Source organism: Mytilus californianus, unplaced genomic scaffold (genome assembly GCF_021869535.1).
Source record: "Mytilus californianus isolate M0D057914Y unplaced genomic scaffold, xbMytCali1.0.p SCAF_26, whole genome shotgun sequence".
Classification (NCBI taxonomy): domain Eukaryota; kingdom Metazoa; phylum Mollusca; class Bivalvia; order Mytilida; family Mytilidae; genus Mytilus; species Mytilus californianus.
This window is the reverse complement of record NW_026262675.1, coordinates 2032715-2042585: the sequence shown is the minus strand read 5'-3', so window position 1 is coordinate 2042585 and position 9871 is coordinate 2032715. Positions and strand designations below refer to the sequence as shown.

Genomic DNA, 9871 nt, shown 5'->3' with positions numbered 1-9871 from the left:
ATATCTCGCACACGGAGGCGGGCTTCAGCTTCCTCTTAAACTGATGATGATAGTTTATCGTCACATGTAGTTGATCAGACCGTTATGATATTATGACAATTTTGATTTGATAATATTTTACAAGAGTTATGGGACTTTGACCATTTTTGTCTATTGTAGCAAAATGACACCATGTGAACGCTACATCTTTGAAACCTTTCATATATAATAGGAATATATTTTCATTATGTGTTGTTGAACTTTCTTTATCTTGACAATTTTTACTGGAGGTATTGGACTTGGAATATTTTACCTATTATAGCATAATGACACATTATCACGGAACGCTAATTATGCATACATTGTACGAGAGTTATCGGACTTTGATTGTTTGAGCCCTATTGTAGCATAATGGCATACAGTATTCTGAACGCTACTCCTTTAAGATTATACACCCAAAATATACCATACCTTATAAGTTTGTTTGTCATTGTGTGATGCATCCAATACTAAATTGTCATTTGTATTTGCTATTTTTCGCATAAGTTATGGGTCTTTACTGTTTTGTTCTATTTGAGCAGTTTTATTTGTGGACGCATGTGTAGTTGACCAGACCATTATGATTTGGTAACAATTTCGATTTGACGTTTTTTTAGTACAGTTATGGGATTTAGGCCATTTTGGCCTATTGTAGGAAAATAACACTTTGTGGACGCCATTCATCTGAGAACGGTTGCTATAGGATTGTTTATTATCTTGTATAGTTAAAATAGATAGATAAATAAGATTTTTTATTTGACGAAAGTAACTTATGAAACAATAACATGTTAATCTTCTCTAAGGCCTTCAAAAACTAATAATACAAATTGAAAAAAATACAAACAAACAAATTACATAAAACAGTTAACTTTATAAAGCAGATTTTTTATTAGAATAACATTTAAATATTCTGGTCTTGTTACCTGAAATAATTTGCCAAATAATATTAAGGAAACAAATAATTTAGATACATTATAGATCAAATGTTATTTAAAAAAAATCAGAATAATGTCTTGGTACATGAAGCAGTCCTGATGTTGTCGACCTGAGCGAATAATTATAAAGATCAGCACATGCAGTAAATTTATTAGATAGATAATCAGCTTCTAGACCATTCATACATTTAAAAATTAAAACGGCTTGAAAATATTGTTTACCATACAATACCGCCATTTCGATTTGACAATTGTTGCTGGTGGTATGTGACTTGGACATATTATCTCCATTGTGAATTCCACTTTTAAAAGACCGTCTTCCCGAAAGCTTTTATAAAAAAAACTGTTTGAATTCATGTCCTTTTGACTGCCATTTTGATTTGACAATTGTTGCAGGTGCTATAGGACATTGACTGTGTCATGTCCGCTATTGTAAGATACTGTCACTTTGAAAACGATCTACACATCTATTATCATTTGACAATTTTTCATCTATTTATGCATATTAATGTCACCTTGCGGATGCTACCTCTCGGAGACCATCTTAGAATTTTCATATTAGGTAGCATTGATTTGTCATCATGAGTAGTTGATAGTACTATGATAATGCAATCATGAGTTTTACTATTTTTATGGGTGTTATGGGACTTTTACCTTTTGTAGCAAAACGACAACCTTGTAAACGCTGCACCTATGAGACCGTTAGCCCGATATATTTCATACTTTAGGATTGTTTTTGGCCATTTTCGGTTTTTCGTAGAATGATACATAAAGCTTCGAAACTTAGTGAGATTGTGTGTTGTCATACGGTATTGGCCTCGCTTTTCTGTCAATTTGACTTTGACTGTATTTTAGGAAGTTATGGGCAATCACCATTTTTGCGTATTTATCATAACGAAATTCAGAGATCTTTTTCATATTCCTCACATATAACATGAAATGACTGACAATATGTCCCCTTTCAGTGTAACTTCACACAAAAATATACTTTGGTGCCATAATGTAGACAGCAGTAAACTGTTCTTATACCCTCAAATGACCACTTTTCCGTAGAAATAACATGAATAAGCGGGATAATTACAAAACCTCCAAACTCTAACGATAATGTAATATGTCATATAAGTATAACTTTTTCAGTTTACTCTTCAAACAATAACAATATATTAATATATAAGCCGTGGTGACATACAGTGTGGATCAGTTCTCCTGACACCTATAAAACAGTTTCTGATAGAAGCTGGTTTATCATAGTACCTGCTATCTTAATGATTTTTTAACCTTTAAACAGATTTTCATAGAGTTCTATTCTAGTACAATTTTGGACAGTTCTGATTATTCTAGCGTATGATCCGGCATAAGGATTTAAACACGTCAGGTACGGATGGCACGACAGTATGCCTAATCGTTCCCAATCGATGAATATGTTGCTATGTAACATCACATATTATTGAATAAGCGCAGATAGTCAGGGAGATCCAACTTCTTCGTGTAATGAATAATTTGTCAGTTCAACTAGTTTATGTTATATTTTCCTTTCACATTCCCTTATTCGTGACCATCAAAACGGAGCCTTTTCCTGTTAGGTCGCACTTTGTTTCATATTAATTATAAGTACAAATAAAGTTATAAAAAAACACCAAATGAAAAATGCTTCTGAAAATAAAATAAAAACTATCGTTTTCTCTTTTAATCGCAAAATATTATATATATAAGAAAAAAAAAACAAAAAAAAAAAAACAACACCAACATTCACAATGTTCAACAAAAAACCGTTGATACAGTATTGTTAGTTTAAGGCCATGCAATTTTTGTCATCCATATTGAATACATGACGATGTAATAACTATTAGCTAATACTGACATGAACTAAATGCATTGTTAGATATATGGACAATGGTGATCATGTCCAGTCTTCTATCCGACAGGGTTACATGTTTTAATACGTGTAACTGCCAATAAATTTGACATGCACAATATTTATGTTTTCTTGTGTATAAATGTATCGACCATATTTTACATACTCCCATTTTGCCTTTGGATCCATCACATTTTAAACGTAAGGTATAATATGTCATATTGATATTTCAAGGGAAAAAATCGAATCGTTTTATAGATTTTGAGGATAGGCCGGTTTCATTTTAAATTTATTTGATGTAAAGTTTTTTTAATATTTAAAAGGATACACTAAATCTTTGGCAAAAAATATACAATTCTTTTAAAGACTCCTCAAAACTGCATTATTTTTATACTTGCAATAATTCAGTACATACGACTTGCCAAATATATTGCAGTCTAAAGTAAGGCATATCAAAACAAGCATTAAACGACGTCATGGTATGCATGTGCTACAATTGCGGAAATGGACAAAACTATAGAAATAAAGTAAACATTTGCGTGAAGAAGAATACAGTATAACAAATTGTAAAAATACAGAAGTAGATTCCCCTATGTTACAAACTCATGTATATTCATTAAATTTTACTTTTTTTTCAGAAATGGCGGCGTTTTGCATTTTAACGATAGCTGCTTGCCTCTCATTAACACTTGCACAGATGTCAAGCTTAAATGACCTGCTTACCCTTCAAGCACTTGACGTTGATATTCCTGAAGCAGCTATTGGGCATGCTCTAAGAGGAGGAGGTGGGGGATTATCTTCCTTATTATCTAGAAGAAGAGGACAACATAACTTTGGTCTCCAGTTTGGAAGACAAACAAGTGTACCGCAGACAATTCTACCACAAGCAAATTTACAACAAGCCCAATTACAGCAATCGAATCTTGGATCATTTGGGAATACAAGACAGACATTACAACAGTTCTCAGGAGGTAATGCTCTTCAGCAAAGGGGAAATGTTGGATTTCTTAACCAACAACAACAAACACTAGCACCTGCAAACGTTGGACAGTTTGCATCAAATGCACTTGTCAATGGTGGAAACACAGGTTTAACACAGATGACTCAACAATCAAAATTAAGCGACTTTGGAACCGGCGGTCAGAATTTATTTTCTCAACAATCTTCTCTGAATGCATTGGGAGGTTCTCAATTTGGAAGTTTATTAGGTCAGAATAGATTAACTGATTCTACATTCGCTGGAATACAACGAGGAAATCAATTACAAGGGTTTGGAAGAACAAGCAGATCACTTAGACGTGGAGGAGTAGGAGGCAGTAGATTATCAGTGCTAGGCTAATTTTATAAAAAAGGTGGGTTTTTTCTCTTAACTTTTTCTCAAATAAAATTTGATATATGCATTAACCTCATCGTGCATGTGTGAATATTATTAAGTACATGACAAGAAAAATGTTACTTTTTTAATATGAACGCTTATGTTACGTATAATTCTAAGTATTAGCAAAATTCAGAAGTAAATGAATTGTTCCCAGTTTTTGATTTGTCATTTAGTAAAAAAAAATTCAGTAAATACATTTTTGGTGAAATTAGGAACGTTGGTGGTATCTCAATAAATGATACTACAAATATGTGTTTAGAGATGTGAATACAAAAAAACATCTAGTTTTGTCATTACCACAACTGCTGTTCATCCTTGTTCTGCTAGGCAGGTTGTATACTACTTAATAATATTTTTTAAACGTATTTACGCGACGTGGATATCGCTGTCTGTCCAACTCTCTGTGTGTTCTCTCTTTTCAGCGTATTTCCCTCAAACTTCCACAGATGATAGGGAAGAAAAGTAAGAAAATTGTTTGACGATTTATAAAAATCTTACTCTAGATATAGAGACTTGGTGGACTTGTTTGTACATGTTGCACTCTTACTTTGGCATTTATGCGAATTACTTCTAACTTACATACGTGTTAAGATTATTTGGTTCTCTTGTCTTCATTTGCAGGTATTATGCCTGTTGTCATTCAATTCTTTTTCTTTGATGTAAAATGATAAATAAATAATACATATACATTTAATTATCAAAATCTAGAGACAAAGGTCAGTGTCCAGAATAAACGACATACTATGATAATAAAGATGACCACTGTCCTTGTGTAGTATATGTTTCCATTAGAGTTTGAATTGTATAATTCACAGTACAATAAAATATCTGATTACAACTATATTCTTAATACATTCTATTTTTCTCTTTTATAGGTATGTGTTTCGAGGAAGATAGTTTCAGCATATAGATTTCATATATTTTTTCTAATAAATATTCATTTATTTTATTGATTATTATTATAGAATTTATGTGAAATCCAAATACATATATTTGTATAACATTTTATAAATATATGGTGTTTTAGTCTATTCGTGTACAATTTTAAATAATGACTGTAATAATTGAATACACAGAAATCATGTATTAGATTTCATTTGATGCCACTTCAAATCCGGCAGTTAACAGCAAATCATCTGCACTAATCCAAAATTTCAGACCAAACTAAAGGAGACACAAGATGGGTAGAAAATGTCGAATCGTTGTCATGATACACTCTTAGATGTCCATTTTTTGTTGTCAAGAAAAATATCTGAAAATAAAGCAGGGTTTTGCTATATTTTCGGGATATACTATTATTTTTATCTATATCATACACACATCAAGATTACATCTATTGTATATTTTTCCATTTGTATTTATTATAAATCATTTTAATTCTCATCCTTAACATCCTTCTTATAGACTCTCATACATCTCTTCAATAAATGTGCATTTTCATGTTTATTTAGATAATCTTCTGACCACTTTTTGTCGTGGTTGTAGTAAATATTCAATAGAAACGTCTACCAGCCAGTACTAGCACAAACTCATGACAACGCATTGTGTTTTGATATTGGAAATGTGATATTTTCGGAATTAAATCATCCGACGTAGTGTGAAATGATGTAACCTATGTATAACAATTGTTCACATGTAGATATTAAAGTGATTTAAGGACTCTCGTGTTGTGTTTTTGATTTAACATTCAGTCACCTATTAATTTGAAAATAATGATAGGAATTAATGATTTACTGGAGTCGCTATTGGAACAGGAACCGGTTACCCTTCCGGAACACCTGAGTGCACCCCATGTTTCGGTGTGACTCGGTTTGTTTAATCTTATCTTTTTGTGCTGTGTTAGTTTTTTTCCATTTTCCTTTTGTTTTCAGACCTCTTTCTTGGTTTTTGATTGCTCCTTGGTACCTTCTTACATGAAAACAATTGTTGTCCAATCCTAATTGAACATTGATGATACATTAAAGAAAATAACAAAAAACTAAAATGCCATTCAATATTGATTAAAACTAATGGTATTAGAACTGGTTCGTTTTCCAAATTTTGATAGATCATCCTGATATGGAGCACACTGTTTTGCTCCGTTGAACGACCGAAGCGCCAACTAATGAGAACTGCACACTATCATAAAACTAAGTATAGTTTAAAACTAAATTGTTGTAAATGACGGTATAGTAAACGGACAAAATGTGTGATCTTGAAACAGAAAATTGAAGCAAGGTATTAGAAATATGTGTTTCATCAGAATATTTGTTGCTTTCAATCAACATTTTCCGCCTTGGAAGACATAACTTGTTTCAATTATTGATCAATGTTATTTAGAAATTATCAAACAGTGTATAGTCAATTTGAATTTTAAAGGGAATTGAATTAGCAAAGGTTTTTTTCTCTTTATCTCTCTCTTTAAATTATATTTTGTATGCATGAGGGAAAACTGCAAACAAAAGTTTATTTAATTGTCAAGGTAATGTGAATTAATTTGCTGATATAAAATGTCATAAAGATAATTCACCAAAATACTATGTGTTTTGCAAATTGGCTTTTATATTTAAACAATTCCCCCCAAAACAAGCATAAGTAACATGCATTGCAAACAATCAGATGATGTATAGAGACATTGCATTAATTACATTACGTTGATGTTTCACGAGATTCAATTAGTAGCTAGTGGGTTTCAAAGTGATGTTTTATTTAAAACAAAATGTAACACAATCAGTGCATGTGCTCTCAAAGGCAACATTATGTGCTACGATTGACGCTATCATAGCCAAATAAAAGTACATAAAGAAGCATCCAGTTCTTAGATAAAGAGCTTCACTTTCCTTTTGACAAGTTTTTAGTCCGACTGGCTCGATGACGACTTTTGACAATGCATTTTGAATAGTAACGTCGAACATATTCCCATAAGACGTTAAAATTGACAATAAAGTTGTGATTTCTTGCAAAATGCATGTTGACTAACTGCACCAAAGGAAATAATACACACCACTTTCGAGTCTAGGATCGTTACTATAATAGTTCTTTAAGGTAAAGAAAGGGTGAATGGGGGATAGAAATATGGTCACTTAGGTCATCTTCCGACCGGCAGTAAAACCCTTGCCAAAACTGTGCGGGATGTAAAATTTCGCAACAACGTCAGGTCTGAATGAAAATGTTAAATCCGATGCCTCGTGTAAAGAGAGCGCCAGGCTCTTTACACGTTAAGAACCCTTAAGACAACTCTTTGAAGGGTCCGTAGGTGGCCTGTTGCAAGGCAAAATTTCTGTCCCTATCCGATGTACCCTTATTTTCTAGTGGCAGTCCAAAATTCACCGACCTTCAATTTGGTCTCCTGAACATGCATGAAATATTTGCCACTGGGCGTTAAGCAACCAACAATAATCAATCTTTTCAAACTACCGATTGTGCTTTTAGTTTAAGATTTTTTAAGAATAACATATCTTATGTAGAAAAGCTATGGTACCTGCCTTTTCATAGCAAAGAATACACTTATAGTGTAATTACCGGATATGACAATAATTTTGACTTCGTAAGTGCATCATACATGTACGTATTATAGCAAGGGGGAGGGGTTACTTTAAACCCTTTGCAATAGGGATGAGCAGCTGATACATCCACCCTCTTCATATAATTTGAATATAAAAAATATATATAGTTTTTTTCATATCATATATATTGTTTTTTATTATTACGCTATTTCATGGACAGTAAAAAAAAATAAACATTTCTGATGCATCAATGTGGTTTTAATCGCATACTTAAAACATACCAACATTTGATTTAGTAGTTCCAAATACTTATGATATACTCAGCAATGTTATCATATATTAAATCTAGACTAATAATTTTTAAGCTTGAAAAATTTCCTTATTCCAGAGACTCATTCCTTCCACACTTAGCATAGTAAGTGCCCCCACCCATATCCCCACTGGGTATTATATGTTCAAACAGGGATTTAAAGGTCGGATTCACATTTCCTTGGTCTGGTTAGCCTTTTTGTGATTGTTTTTTTTTGGGGGGGTTCTATTTAAGAGTATATTAGGTATCTGAGATCTGCTAGAAAAATGCAGTAAATCATGCGTATATTTTTCTTGTCAGTTAGTCGGGATGTGAATTTCTCACATTTTATGACTTACATTTTTTATGAATTCATTGTTCGTCAATTTTGGAAAACAACAACATTTGATAACAAAAAAAACCCCAGTTTTTTATTGATAGAGAACAGAAATAAAAGTATTATTCCGTTGGTTGTGTCAGGGACATGTAGTGATATTTTGCCATGGAGTAATACACCATCATTATCCTTTCTTATCCGTTACTGTAAAATACATTAATTTGTGAAAGAACGGCTGTTTGATACAAAACAGTAACTGCGAGAAGCATCATTTCGTTAAATTGTAGGGTAGGAAATATGGACCAGCGATTAAAATCCGGACAAAGTGCTATAAAATTTATGTTGTCTCACGACTAAAACTATAATAAAACCGATGGCATAAGAAAAAAATAAAGAGATAAATAAACATTATCGGAATTCCAATGGGGACTAACTGTGCACCACTTATTGCGGACCTGTTTTTTGTATTGTTATGAGTTACAATTTATGACTAAAATCAGCAAAGACCCATCGAAACAACATCTGATAAAAAAATTTAACAATACTTTTAGATATTTGGATGATATATTGGCTCTCAATAATGACGACTTCAGTATGTATACTAAAGAAATTTATCCTGTTGAACTTACTTTAAATAAAGCTAATACTAACAATGACCACTGTCCTTTCCTCGATCTTGATATCTATATCATTAACGGGAAGCTTAATACAAAAATTTATGATAAAAGAGATGATTTTTCATTTCCTATCGTTAATTATCCATTTTTAGATGGTGACGTTCCCTTGTCACCATCTTATGGTGTTTATTTATCTCAACTTGTACGATTCGCTCGTGTATGTAACAACGTATTAGATTTTAGCGAGAGAAATTTATGTATTACTGAAAAATTATTACACCAGGGTTTTCGATATCATAAACTAGTCAAAACATTTACTAAATTTTATCATCGGTATAAGGACATCATTCGTAAATATAACTCAACATGCAGACATCTTATACGTTCTGGTATTTCACATCCAATCTTTTATGGTAATATTCTTTACAAAGCACAAAAATGTCAGTATTCACCTCAAAAGCTAACAAAACCTTTAAACAGACTTATTAAGAAGGGATATAGTTACGATACTGTTGTCAGGTCATTAAAGATTGCATATTTTGGCTTTAATATTGATTCACTTATAAGGTCTTTGCATCGGAATTAAACACATTTATTCTAAAACCAGTTGTTGGCATGATACGGGTTATGTTCTTCTCATATATTTTATGATGGTATGATACTAAACCCCTAACGGGAGGGATTGTACTTGATTTTCATATGATGAAGACATAATCTTTCAATCAGTTTAATTGAGGTCTGGAGCTGGCATATCAGTAACTGCTAGTAGTCTGTTGTTATTTATGTATTATTGTCATTTTGTTTATTTTCTTTTGTTTCCTATTCTGACATCGGACTCGGACTTCTCTTATACTGAGTTTTACTGTACGTACTGTTGTGCGTTTGTTTTTTCTACATTGGCTAGAGGTATAGGGGGAGGGTTGAGATATCAAAAAACATGTTTAACCCCGCCGCATT

General features: G+C 32.3%; 1 long non-coding RNA gene across 1 annotated transcript; it reads left to right on the top strand.

Annotated features, from left to right (window-relative positions):
- Positions 1 to 2986: 2986 nt before the first annotated feature.
- Positions 2987 to 5846, top strand: LOC127732609 (uncharacterized). The gene is made up of 3 exons (XR_007996345.1): positions 2987 to 3014; positions 3447 to 4160; positions 5062 to 5846. It is a non-coding gene; the product is annotated as an uncharacterized LOC127732609 (long non-coding RNA).
- The last annotated feature ends 4025 nt before the right edge of the window (positions 5847 to 9871 follow it).